Source organism: Argiope bruennichi, chromosome 7 (genome assembly GCF_947563725.1).
Source record: "Argiope bruennichi chromosome 7, qqArgBrue1.1, whole genome shotgun sequence".
NCBI lineage: Eukaryota > Metazoa > Arthropoda > Arachnida > Araneae > Araneidae > Argiope > Argiope bruennichi.
Genome location: NC_079157.1, coordinates 95,693,845 through 95,708,617, shown reverse-complemented (window position 1 = coordinate 95,708,617; position 14,773 = coordinate 95,693,845). Strand labels below are relative to the sequence as shown.

The window sequence follows — 14,773 nt, the reverse complement described above, 5'->3', positions numbered from 1 at the left end:
ACCTAAAATAAATTTAAAAACAAGAAAAGAATAGTATTAAAAAAGTGACCGTTGAAGTAGATTAGTAAGTTGCGAAAGCTTAATGTAAAACGCTATGAAACCGAGAATGTATGTTTTAATTCAGAATTGTTCATTCATTTATTGTTTATATATCAGGCATTTGTTTGCATTATATATAGCGTGCTTCTCACCAGAAATTGTTTTGCATAAAGGTAGGACTTCGAAAGTCTTTACTTCGGAAGAATTGGATATCCCAAGTCCAAAAAGTTCCGAACGAAAGCATTTTGTATAAGGAAGTTAAAAATCACTCGGTAATATTTACTACATGTATTTTTTTTTAAAAAAAAAAGAACAAAGAATTTTTTTTTTAATTTTTTAAAAGCAATATTTTTTTTATAAATTACTTGCATGAAAAACACCTATATCATAATATTATTATAATCACAATAATTCTTACGATCTTAATAGATGAATCTGAATTGTTACTTTGAGCAATATTGTGTAATAATGTTTGAATCCTGTTTGTTATGTATTTCATTACAGCATAACAATAGCTAAATAATAATTCACTGTTGTAACAATATTTCAAAGGTATAACATTGTGAATAATGATGTGTTGTTTCATTATTTGCTTGTTTTTCTTGAGATACGGTGAGTTTGACTTCGACTGAAAATCGACGTTTGATTTTTCAAAGTGCTTTTGATTTTAAAAACTACAATTCAAAATGACGAAGGAGATAGTAGCTACTGTTTGCCTTTTGCTCTTCTGGTTGTGGAGTTGGTTTGAAATATTCTGCAATCTTAACTTTTGGCACTGTTTCAATCTTTTTCCATATGTGGTTTTCTTCATGATTTTGAACCATTTGGACTCTAAAGGCAAAAGGCGCCAAGATGTAGCTTTGCAAGTGGAAATTAAAATTGTGAAGGATGTTTCCACTCAAAGGAATGATTTGTTCGATGAAATGAAAGTTCATGAATGTATGCTGCTTCTTGTCAAACGTTTTGTAAACAAATTGCTCACTTAGTTTGAACATTGATAATGAAACAGTTACGATGATTTTCCGGCAAATACCGGTACCCTACTTGCGATTTATATTCCAAATGAACTGAAACAAAACAGCGTTTTCGACAAATAGCTAGGATTCCTCAGCATTTTCTTCTTCTATTCAGCTGAAAAGCACACACAAGATAAACTTTTTGTGACATATTATGTTTGAAACTCCATTACAAAGAGACAGTTACTATTAAAACCACCGAAAAATATAAACTGCAATCATTTCTGCTCTCTTCGTACAATAGTTTTGTCAAGAATTCTCCGAATATTTAGATTTCCTCAGCACTGAAAAAAAGAAGCAATGAAAAATACTCAAGTAAAACTACTCTGGTATCTCCTCGTCATTTTTGAGTATTTTGTAAATACTCGTGTAAATATTGTACATAGATTTTATTTTTATTATTTTGTTTGTATATATATTATCACTGTGGACTCTATTATTATTATTTTTTAGTTCATATACTTTTTATCACTGTGGACTTTATTTTTATATGAAGATAAATAATTTCTTCTAATATTGTGAAAATACTTATCCAAATGTGACTATATGAAGCCTCATGAAGGCACCAAGGACTATGACATTTTGGCCTGCTCTTTAAGGCCTACCCGATTTTGACTTCTGCCTCAGTGAGGTATCCCGGACTTTGACTGTGGACATGTAATTGGAAGATTGAATGAACATACGAGACCAGCATCTGGCATTGATACTTTTTGAATGAACTGATATCGCAAATTGTAGCTGCAAGTCTCAGGCACTGACTTCTGGTTGAACATCTAGTGGGTTTGTAAGAACGTACAAGACTGAATAACACTTCTCAGCATCTTCTGACTTGGCGACAGCATCTCTGGAACTAGTTTCTTTGAACATTAAAAAAATGGATCCTGAGCAATTTCTCCTTGTTTTGATATAAACATTTTTTCTTACAATAGTCAAAATTTGCAATAGCTGGTTCACTCAAAAAATAAAATTTCGGCTTCAACCACATATATGTGTATTTGTTTCCTTTATTTTATAGGTTTCTCATAATACCCCTATTTATCGTCTCTAGCAACCACATGATTCATCCATGTAATAATAGCATTAACCTTAATAGCATTAACTTCTTTGTGCTAACCATCTTTAAAATCTACAATTTATTCCGCTTTTGGTAAGCTGAAAGCATTCGTTGTTACGATAAATAAATAAAGAATGAAATAAATAATTTCAAATTTTTTTTAAAAAATTAGAAATTAAGAAAGTATATTAGAAATGAGTTTTAATATTTTATCTGAATTTTGATATATTAAGTGCGTAATCAAAAAGTGCGTAAGTTCTGTGTTTATTGATATATATATAATTTGCATACCTTTTTTTTTATATTAAAGTTGCTAAAATATTTTGCAGAACGAATCTATTCAATATGTAATATTTAATGAACAACTTATTGAAAATGCTTTATTAACTTAATTAATTCAACATGAATTCTAATTTAACTTTTATAAGATTTGACGCAAACTCTTAAGACAGCAGCGTTTTGCTAAGTTTCTATTTATTCGAAATTCTAATGTAAATTTCCTCAAAAGAATATCTTTGAGTTACATATTCCCAAATTAGTAAGTAAATAAGTATCAAGTTTGGTAGCATTAGGTAAAAAAATTCGCACTTTTGAGAGCCTGTGTAGTTAAACACATAGTTATATACACACATTCATCTCTATTATTATTATTATTAGAGATTTGAATTAAGTTTTGATGCATTAATGGAATAAAAATGGACCTATAATTTATCCAAAGAGGTTAATTCTTTTTATTGGTACGTTAATCGAATATTAAAGATTAAATCTACTGAAGATATGAAATTAAATTATTTTTTTATTGTAATCATATATATTTTCAAGTGAGTTTCAAATATGTATACTTAATTGGATAGCTTCATTCTTAGAAAATATTAACTTAAGTAAATTATAAGTTAAAGAAAGAATCGGAAACAAAAATCTACTAAAAGTAATGAAAAAAATAGATTTTTAAAACTGACGCTTAATATAAAAAAATAATTACTGAAAGTCACAATCTTTAATTTCAGATACTAAATAAAAATATATGAACTGAGACAAAAAAATAAGAAAATAAAGAAAATGAGCTACAATTTTTTAAAATAAAATAACATAAACTAAGATTTATATTTAAGAAATAATAAAAAATTGTAATATATAGAAACAACATACTACGAACATGCTTATCGAAATGCATAAGTTTTTAAATGAATATAAGTACCAAGTAAGCTGTAATTATCATAAAATATAATTTAATTTTTTTTCTTCGGACAATAAATGTAAATTTCTATTTTATCAAAGCAAAGAATTTAAAGACTCACAGATGCAAGTATAATTTTAATGAGATATTGTTAGGATTTTTTAAAGAGTTATTTATATTGAAAATCTTAATTTGTTATCGTATGATATTTGTGAACTCTGTGAATTAATAAAGTTAATTTAAAATAAATTGAATAATTATACTCCATGGATCCTCCAAAGATGACTATTAATATATAAAATAAAAACTTAATGTTAAAAGATACTGTTTTTCCTACCTTAAAGAGAGCCACAATAGACTTCGATATTTTATTATAGTATCATAGAGCTGGAATAGATTAGAATGACTCATAAACCGAATAGGTATAAAGCTCATAAAACAAAATAGCTTTGATATCCCTCCTAATTTGATTCTTAAAACTATCCTCTTAGGAGAATAATTTTTTTATTATATTATAATGGAGCTGGAATAGATTAGAATGAATCATAAACAGAATTGGTACAGAAAACACAAAAACAAAACAGTTTGGATATCCCTCCCAATTTGATTCTTAAAACTATTTTCGTGGGAGAACCATTTTTTTATTATAGTGTTGTGAAGCTGGAATAGATTAGAATGATCCATAAACAGAATAGGCATAAAATTCATAAAACAAAACAGCTTTAATATCTATCCCAATTCGTACTTCGTACCCACAGAGCGTCTCATTATGATTATCCACTAAAAGTTTTAAGACAGTGTCTTTCTGGTCTGAAAGAACAATGCTTTGAATAGGAATGAATTCTGCGCATGTGCGTGAAATTGACTCTTAAAATTTCTCTTGAATATAGAAATTTTTTGACATTAAATTTTATTTTAGAAGTATAAGATTTGGAATAGTTCATAACATCTGTGGAAATAATGAAAAAAATACCTAAAATAAATTTTTTAAAAAAATAAAAGAATAATATTAAAAAAATTATCATTTTCGAGACTCGAACTGATGACCAGCAAAACTAAGTGGCTCGCACTGCCGCAATGAAGCCAGGAAGCTTCGTAGCCGGAGCACGTCTGAGTGATCTAAGACTGTCCTTATGATTATCCACTAAAAGTTTTAAGACGGAATCAATCTGGTCTAAAAGCACAATGCTTTGAATAGGAATGAATTCTGCGCATGTGCGTGAACTGTGAACTTGACTCTTAAAATTTGGATGAAATATAGAAATATTTTGATATTTAATTTTATTTTTCAAGTACAGTGGGTAAAAAAAGTATTGGCAATTGCCGCAATTTATTCATATTGACAAATAAATAAAATGTTATGCAATTTTAGCTGTCGTAATTAAATACAAGACTTCTTAGATATATAAAAATAGTAAAACTTTTATTTTAATTTGCATTTTCTACGACTTTTTCTTTTAAAATCGAAAATTTGCATGTCAAAAAAATATTGGCAAAGTTTTAACTGCTATGCAAATGTTGTTACATTGAAGTCACGTGTTTCGATTGATACCTTACATTAAAGGTATCAGTAAAGGTATCAGTCGATACCGACAAAGAACTTAGTTTCCTCTATGAGAAATAGGTTACAAGCTGTTATAGATGCAGAAGGTATGCATACTAAGTACTAAACATATACTGATTTTGTTTTCGCTCATAATTTTGTCAATTTCATAATTTTGCGAATACTTTTTTTATCATGTAAATTTTGGATTTTCTCGTAGATTTTGACTAAAAAAATATTTAAATGAAAATTTCGTTATATTTGTTTGTTTTCTCTCTCTCTGTGATCGCTATGTTAAAATAAAATTTGTAAACATACTTTGTTAGCAAACATGATCATTTATAGGCAATTGCCAATACTTTTTTTATCCACTGTATATGATTTGGAATAATTCATAGTAGCTGTGGTTATAATGGAGAAAAATATCTCAAATAATTTTTTTTTAAAAAGAAAAAAATGTATATAAAAACTTTTCTTGGATTCGAGATTTGAGCTGAAGACCTGCAAAACTAATTGCCGCGCTTTCCTGATCTAGCTACAAAGCCCCGTATTCCAAGATCGTCTGAACAGTTTAAGATTCTTATTATGATTATCCAATCTGGTCTAAAAACACAATGCTTTGTATAGGAATGAATTCTGCGTATTTGCGTTAACTTGACTGTTAAATTTTCGATTAAATATAGAAATATTTTGAAATTAAATTTTATTTCTGGTATATATGATTTGGAATAATCCATAGTAAGTGTGGGAATAATGGAGAAAAATTGCTAAAATAAATTAAAAAAAAGAAGAAAAGAAAAATATATTCCTTGATTTCGGGATTCGAACTGAAGACTTGCAAAACGCATTGTGAAATATATTATGAATGCAAATTCCAAAAAATCTAAAATTCCAAATTCCTAATTATCTAAAATCTCCCCTTCGGTATCTCACAATTTTTATGGTATTACTTTGATATCCATATTTTTAAAACAAAACAAGAAAATATAAGAAAGTAGTATTAAGACATTTATTTTTTGAATAGAATCATTATTATTTTCGCGAATTAAAATATTCGCTCTTGTAGTAGAATATTAAATATATATTCTGCATACAAAATAGAATTTTCAAAGTATTAGAAATGAAGGCTTATTTTCCCTGTCTCCTAAAATAAAATCTGCCATTATGTAAGCTGTCAAAGTCGCATGTCATGTGTCAGATTCTAGACCTTTGCGTCATGGATGCTTCTTTATAGAGAATCATTCCGACACTGTTCCTAACCTTCTCCAGTGTTCTTTTTAATCAATTTACTATAACGTCTCCGTGTTTATTTTTCTGTACAGAATAAATGCTTTAAATAATCCTTCATAAATCTCCCTTCCATTCGTATAAATTTAAAGCCGAATTATTTTCCCCCTATGATATTTTATGGTTTTTTAGAATAGTACACTCGGAGAAAGCTGTTCTATTCCAGGTGAGAGCTTTAATGGTATTCTCTCCTTCAAAATTGCAAATATTTTTTTTTAGTAAAATTTAGATGAAATCTCATTTCTATTTATAATTCAATTCATTGAAAGATTTTCTACCTATACCTCACACATTTAGGATTTTTGTTTTGACTTCCAAATTTAGTATATTTTTCTTTTAATACTTTGATAAAATATTTATAATAATGCAATTTTCCTTTATGTGAAATTTCGCACTCTTAGGATATTCTTTTAATAGTTAGTCATTTAATCTAGAAACGAAGACCAGAAGATATTCATAATATAAAATATTACAATTCTGACAAAAAGAAAGAATTTTCTTTGCAATAAAAATTAGCTATCTGCCACAATTTACAAATCGGAAAAGAGTAGAAATCAGAATATCAAATTAAAAATAATATTTAAATTAGATAGTATATATGTAATATTTAATAACCAATTTTAAGAAAGTAATAAAAGTGCATTTTAATTTATTTTCAGATAAATTTTAATATGAAAAATAACAACGAAACTTCAAAGCAAACTTTACAGTTCACATCTAACGAGTTCAAAGTTTCTAAAAATGCATTCTGCACCAAGATAAAGATCTTAAATTTACCCATTGTTAAAAAGCAGACTAAAGTTCCAATTCGTCAAATTCTTTTAAAGCATTTCTAGAGAATGGCCTATTTCTAACTTTCTATCTATACTCTATCATTAAACTAGCAAATGAATTCCAATGATTTACATGCAACTAATTTACGTTTGAAAATAATAAAATCATTTAAGGTAAAAGATAGAAACAAATCTATTGATTCATCTTGTGCTTTTCTACTTTTTATTTAAAATCAACTGAATATTCTTCAAAGGACTTGGATGTATGTACGTCTTACATTCAGTGTACGGATTTGTTAAGAGTGGCTTTCAAGAAATTTAATACTTTTGTCGAGACAATTATTCGAAATGAAACAAGAATATTTGATAATTAAATACAAAATGAATTCTAATTATACAAACTTTATTTGCAAGTTTAATATACAAAAATTGATCGTTACAAAAAAAAATCGTTTACAAAATTACTACAAAATCAAAGTAGAACATAAACGCATTGAATTGAGAATTCAGTACAGATAAATTAAATTAAACAGGTATCAAACTGCCAAAGCAGGAATTCAAACAATTTTTAAAATAAAAGTACTCAGTTAACATAAAATTTATATACTTGAAATGGAAAATTTAATACAAGTATTGATTATTAAAATGTAATTAAGGAAACAACACAATTATATAAATTATTATTTAAGGATAGTATATAATTTGAACATTCATTCTAAGATTTTTCCAATACTTAATTCAATTTAGAATAAGTGAGAATTTAATATTTTATTAAATAATTTCGAATAAAAATGGAAATTAAAAGCTTCTGAAAAGCTGATAAAACTTAATTTACTCGTATTATTAATAAAAGAAAGAAATCTAACCTACGTTATTCAACATTCATCGCATCCATTCACATTTTTTCCTCAACTAATATTTTATTATACTTTAGTAGATTTTTAGAAATTTTGATTCATGCTAATCATGCGCGAATATCAGTTTCTGCGAAAGCATACTGATCATTGTGGTGATCAGGCACAATGATCATATGCCTTCGAAGAATCTGAGGACATTTTGATTGGCTGGCCGGCCGAGTCAATCAAAGTATCCTCTCTCCACGGATGTACACATTTAAGTAAAATTGAAGGCCAAAATGGTGAGATTTAGAAATTATTACTTATTAAAAGATTAATGGTGAACTTGGAATACTAAGTATTACTAACTTTTTATTTTTAATAAATTAATCCTTAATTTACTCTGAATAAATTTAACAAGAATAAAATCTTTTAAAAACCTAACTGCAAATGGATGCAACGGACAGATGCTTATTTAATATAACTACAAATACTATGCCAAAATGTTTCTGAAAGTATTGAAATTAGATTACAAATGAATGATCATTGATACCATGTTTTTAAATTTCTGTTCAGGAAAAATGAATGCTGTGCATTTTACGGTTATTCAAATGTGATTTTTGATATATTTTAAATTAGACAAAAATACAAATACATATTAAAGCAAATTTCATTTTCACAAATTTTGCTTTCACATCAAAATTTTAATAAAAAAATTGAGATCTTGATAACAAAGTATAAAACAATATTTCAAAGGCTAATGCTAAGACCCTTATAGAAAAAAAATATTTGTTGCTAAATCAGAATTATACGCACATAGCCACTACAGTAAATATACCGAGTTTGTAATAACTTATTTCATAGTCACAAAGTGAAGTTCTATTAATCATTAATTATCATCCATTTTTAATAAATTTAATAAGAATAGAATCTTGATTTAAAAAAATAATTGCAAATGGATGCAATGTACAGATATTTGCTTAATATAGCTACACAAATCATGATAAAATTTCCCAAAGTGCTGGAATTAAATTTCAAATAATGATCTTTGATACCATGTTTTTAAATTTCTATTCAGGAAAAAATGAATCAAATTGCTTTCGCGATCTTTGACATTCAGTAATAAATGAAAACAATGGAAGACTATTTTGTAAAATCTGTCAATAAATTGAAAACTGTCTACAAACAATTATGCTGATGAAAAGGAATAATACCTAATCGGTTGACAATAACAAAAAATTAAATTTTTAGAATTTAAATAAGGCAATCAATGATGAAAAATAATCTTAACAAATCATCTAATATCATGAAGATGCATTCTCTGTTGACAATGACGGAGAAATGTCAAATGCAAATTAAGTCGTTTTATATTTTTTATTTCAAGTAATTGCAATTCTGGGACAGTTGCTGCGATCCCTGGCTATATTGCTGAGTCAGTAAAAACAGTTTTACTTGCTAACTTTTAATAAGAGTATGGTTACAAATGGAATTTTAAAGTCAATTTTATACATCCTGAGAGAAAATTTCTTTTTTAGGTCTTGTTGGAAATTGGTTTTAGATAACTTAGAAAAATCAAACACACTTACAAATTTTAATTTATCCATAAAAATGTTTCATATGTCTAGAATATTAAAAAAAATACTTGTTTCTAAAAGAGTAGAATATGAACATCAACTTTGAAGGAAATATAATGAACCAAAAGCTTAACAATTTCCAAAACTTAAGAAATATTGATTCATATGCCAAACAGGCTTTGAACGATGTACATTTCATGCACTTCAACCTTTTCCAAGTTCGAAATGAATTACTGCATTGGTTGAAACAATTCTCCAAAAATATATAAATATTCAAAACCTTAAAAATGGAAGAATAAAACATTTTATAGATGTATTGATGTCCTCAAGTAATGTTAACTCCATATGTACTCGCATTTCAACTATGCAGATCATTGACAATATTACATGGAAGAATAAAACATTTTAGAGATGTATTGATGTCCTCAAGTAATGTTAACCCCATATGTACTCGCTTTTCAACTATGCAGATCATTGACAATATTTTGGTACCAAATATGCATTTTGGGTTTATTCTCATATTTACAATTTTACAAACTGCATATGTTGGATCTTCATGCAATATTTCATTACTAAGGCTCCGAGTTCCGATATGCGCTTGAACATTCCGGATGGCATCCGTTGTACCGCGATCATTTCGGCCAACTCATGTCAATATCTGAAAAGAATAAATATTTGAATTAATATAGATCTGAAAATATCAAGAATATCGTTAAATTCTGTAGTAGAAGCGACTTTATTTCGCTCTTTAAAGCAATTATTCAGTTTTTCGATAAGCGAATTTGCTTACAATTTCGTTATTCATAGAAGTGAAAATAAAAATTTTAAAATGTAGATTTACTAACACCTCGCCTTACTTAACTTTTCGCTTTTTGAAATTTAAATTTATTTTAAAATTGAATTTGAATCATTGGCTAAATAAAAAAAATATTTCCTTGCTGAATCTTCCGAAAATGTTTATGCTGTGAGGATCAGAAGTGGCACGAATAAGAAATGCTCAAACAACCGTCCAATAACCGCAGTCATTGGTGGTTATACTTCTGAATACAGTAGGTTATTTTTGTCAAGTCCTCAAAACGTTCACAAAACCCTCTTAGGCTCTCCAAGCAGACGCATTCGTCCATAGGACAAAAAAACATGGTCTAAAGTTTCGCTTGAAAAATATTTCTTTCGTAGACTTGTAGATGGAATTTTCTGGCTTATTTAAATACTTGAAAATGAGCTTACTGATATCAGTATGTACCGATTATTACGACTAACGAAGATGACATTTTAAACATTAACTGCAATATGTTTTTCATTCTAAAAAATGAGCTGATGAAAGAGGACACGAAACAAAATTACATGGAAACATCTTTTACTTATTTCTCACATGCGCAAGTCTGAAAAGGTTTCTGTCCATACAACATCTCTTGAAAGTCTGAAGGATTCTCAAATGTCAAATCTGAGATTTCTATTATAATTCAGGAACTTAGTATGTCCTCGAAAGTCATCTTAAGAGAATGTTTTCCATGAATTAAGCACAATTAATGTGTATTGAGGGAGTGAGTATGGAATCCAAAAATTTGTGTGATACCGAGTGCTAATGGGTTTTTTTTTCAGAACAGTGGAATCGGTAAATTGTCAAACCTATTTATATAACCAACAAAATGAAAAGGTATACTTTTAGTTATTTGACAGTCGAGTCAAATGATTGGATACAATCTTCATTTCGATACGACAATTATCTTAATTTGCACAACTTACCGAAATCACTTCAGTACTGTTCTTTCCTGGGCATCCAGACATCCTCTGTATATAGAATTTGTAGCTGGAACTGAAAAGGACATTCATTCCATAAATGGAGAGTGTCATTGTTCAAATAAATGACATCAGTTGTATTCTTTGCACAATGCGCTGCTGTAGAACCAAGTAGTATTTAGGTATTAGGAAGGTTAAGTAAAGTGGTTCAAACGGATGTTATCTCACGAATTCTTGCTGGCATTACAAAAAAATCGTCCAAATTAACATTGGTTCCATAGTTGAAAACAGTATAAGAAGAAATCTTCATGGTTATTTTCTAATATCACAAGTTACGCATGTTAAATCCACATGATTCTGATCTCGTTTCTTTGAAACCACTTGTCTGGCATATGGAGAGATTATAAACCTTTCACTTTCAATCCACTGTGCATATTGAATGTAAGTTTTCGTAATTTGCGAGTACCAAAGACGATGCATTTTGAACTTGGTTCAAGATTTCTAGCTCTTAAAACTATCAATTAAATCTGTTGGATCACCGACTATAAATTTAAAAACGGTTCATATTCCAAAATCCTGTTGAAGATTCCAGGTATTTCCTGTTGAGCCATGGTCATTTCGGGCAAAACATGTCTATCTGAAAAAATTAAATAATTTAAATCAGCAGATATGAAAACATCCATCAAAAATATCATGAAATGAAGGATTATATTGATTTGAAATTTTGCACTTTCAAACTACACCGATAATTCAAAATCCCAAAAGAATTTACTATTTTATTTATAGAATGAAATTTACTGTTTCTTAACCAAGAAATGTTTTAGAATTTTCATCAGGTCATTTTACCTTTAAAACTAAATCTTTTCGTATTTGTAATACATCAGTAAAACCTTTCATCCAACCATTTCATTCTTTCATTATAAAAAAGACAATTCTAATTTTTTTTCGAGCAATAGCCTATTTATTTAGAAAAAATAAATGGAGCATCCAGTTTATAAATTATTCTTCAGGCACAATTGTTGATTATACTTGATATCATAAAGTTTATATGAAAACGAACTTTTTTTTCCCGTTAGAATGCTCTTCTAAAAAAAAAAAAAGAACCACAATATGCATCGAAATAATATATGAAATTTTATTTAAGAACAAATCAGTTTTAATTTTGTAAGACTGCAGTTTTAATTTCATAAATTTTCTTAATTAGATGCTTAAACAGGAATTTGATGATCTTAACAAAAAACATTTACTGTTACGACAAATAAAGAATCGGAAAGAAAATAAGTATAATTTTTTTACGTAACAGTAATACGTTTGGTCATTCTAGAAAGAAAGTTTCAGTTTGGCTTATACAAAAACAATGCAAAGTTGCCTACAATTTTTTTTTTACCTTTTCATAGGTGCTGGAACCGATTATCTGAAATGGTTCCTGGCCAAGCAGTATTTTTCGAGCGAGATGACATACAGATGACCATTCCAAGCAGACTTCCCTCTCAGGCGAGTAATTACTTGGAAATCTAGGTATACAAATTTGTCTCATGGTATAACACGCATTTAATATTCCAATTCTTGTAGTTCTTTTACTGGGAGGAATCCGAATGAAATATTTTGATAAATACTGCTAAATAATTATCTTTAGCGTCTTTTTTGTAGCCTCCAGAAACTTGCTTTCTAGATGAACAAATTAAAATAGCTTCCAAATGCCATATCGTTTTGTCAGTTTCATTAATAAAATTCGAGTACTTACTGTGCCTTTGGATACATAGACGTATCTTAAGCGAATACTTCCTCGCATCCAGGAAGAGTGATATAGATGGATGGCATGTGTACGAAACTGAGAAAATACTGTGGTTGGTGGCATACCTTTATCACGCAAGCTGGTATCTATTAAGTGTCAAAAGTTATCCAGCCTATGAATAAATAATGAAACACAATGAATACATTTTTATAGTTCCAATTACCATTTGAGTAAATCAAATGATTTTATTTAATCTTCATTCCGATATAACAATTATCATAAATAGCATAACTTACCGATATTACTTCTGTGTCAAACAATAAAATGTTTTCTGGCCGTCTGGACAGCTGCTCTCCGTACTATTTGCCAATAGCTGTAAATGCAGTCAATCTTCTTATGGGGAATGACGTTGCGCAATTGTTCCCATTAAACGCAGATGTCTGCTCAGGATAATCTGCTTCTTTAATGATGTCTGCGACTTTCCATTTCACTCAAATGATTAAAAAAATGTAATGAATCCAACAGAAACTATGTGGTTTTAGTGAAACAGTTTAAATACAAGATCTAATGTTCCAATCATTTTTACACATTGAACATACCAACTTAACATTACTTCACTAGTCACATCTGTAGAAAAAGGCACAAGAAAACAATCACCACGGTTCTTTACTCTGTCATATTAACCTGTACCATGTAAAATCCAAATAATTGTGGCACTCGCATCGTTTAGAAGCCACGTGTATTGAATATCCAGAGATTATTAATGTTTCTTCCTCATTTTTTCTAAGGATCCATAAAGCGTGTATATTTTAATTTATCTTAGAAAATTTCAAATAGTTTAACGGCAACTAATTGTTAGCGGTTACCGTTTCTATATAGATATTATTCTTGTGTAAGATACTTTTGTAGGATAATCTGCGCTCAGAATAAAGGTTTAGAACATAACTAATTCAATTCAGAAAGCAAAGATTACCGTTTTTAAATTTTCGAAGGTGAATTGCAGGAAAGTGATCAAATCATGCTTTTTTGTTTACAATAAGCAAAGTTACTCTCAAAAAACGTCTTTATCTTAAAACATTATTTTATATTTTTAAGAAATTCTATGAAAAGATTTTTTTTTTTTTTACATATCGAAGTACAAAGAAGTGCAATACGAGATTTGTTTAAATAAATTTAGAATGGCTGCATTTAAAGTTTTTTTTTTTAATTTTTATCTCTAAAGCTCAGTTACCCACGTTTTTCTATCGATGCTCTAGCCAATTACTTATTTTCATTGAAAGTTATTGAAATCCTTCCCCCCTTCCCACATACACACTGCATTCGATATATGAGGTTATTCAAACTTTCGTTTTGTTGTGATATGGAGCGAACTAAATTGTTTCTAAATTCTGGGAGGAAATGAAGTTCAAATAAGCTGATCTAGTATACTTTATTCAGAAGAAATTACATGCTTTCAACTTCAGAAATATCATATCAGTTTAGGGTTGATCTATAATGCAAACCTCAATAAAAACTAATTTTTTATGGAATGCGAAATTGTTACATCAATTAGAAGAATAATATATATGATATTTTAAACTCTTAATTTAACCAAATTAATTTCCAATACCTTATCTTAATTTAGCCCATAGTAAAATATGCTCTTATTTCCTGATCTCATTCCACGTATGAAGCTGTATAAAAATTACTGCGCAATCAATCCAAGTATCAAGTGAATGTGATCCCTTCGGAGCCCTTGTCAAAGGTCACCACGTGTATTGAATTGACGCGTGTCCGGAAATCCCATGTTGTATAAGACTAGTGATCATTTGTTTCGTCACTTTTTTTCTTACTTCTGCTTTTGTGTCGCGCCGCGCCTGCTTGTAAATAAATCATGCATGTCTCCCTGGAGAGAATAAAATGAAATTAAAAATACAAAGTCTCTTCACTGCTTGTCAAACCTGCATTCTGCTTCAAACAAAATAATGTTACATATTATATACATATATATACAGAGAGA

At 28.7% G+C, this 14,773-nt stretch overlaps 1 long non-coding RNA gene across 1 annotated transcript; it reads right to left on the bottom strand.

Annotated features, from left to right (window-relative positions):
* Nucleotides 1-11,325: 11,325 nt before the first annotated feature.
* LOC129976568 (uncharacterized) lies at nt 11,326-13,727 on the bottom strand. Its single transcript, XR_008785154.1, has 3 exons — nt 13,071-13,727; nt 12,784-12,946; nt 11,326-11,676 (listed from the first exon to the last, which is right to left on the bottom strand). It is a non-coding gene; the product is annotated as an uncharacterized LOC129976568 (long non-coding RNA).
* Between the last annotated feature and the right edge of the window lie 1,046 nt (nt 13,728-14,773).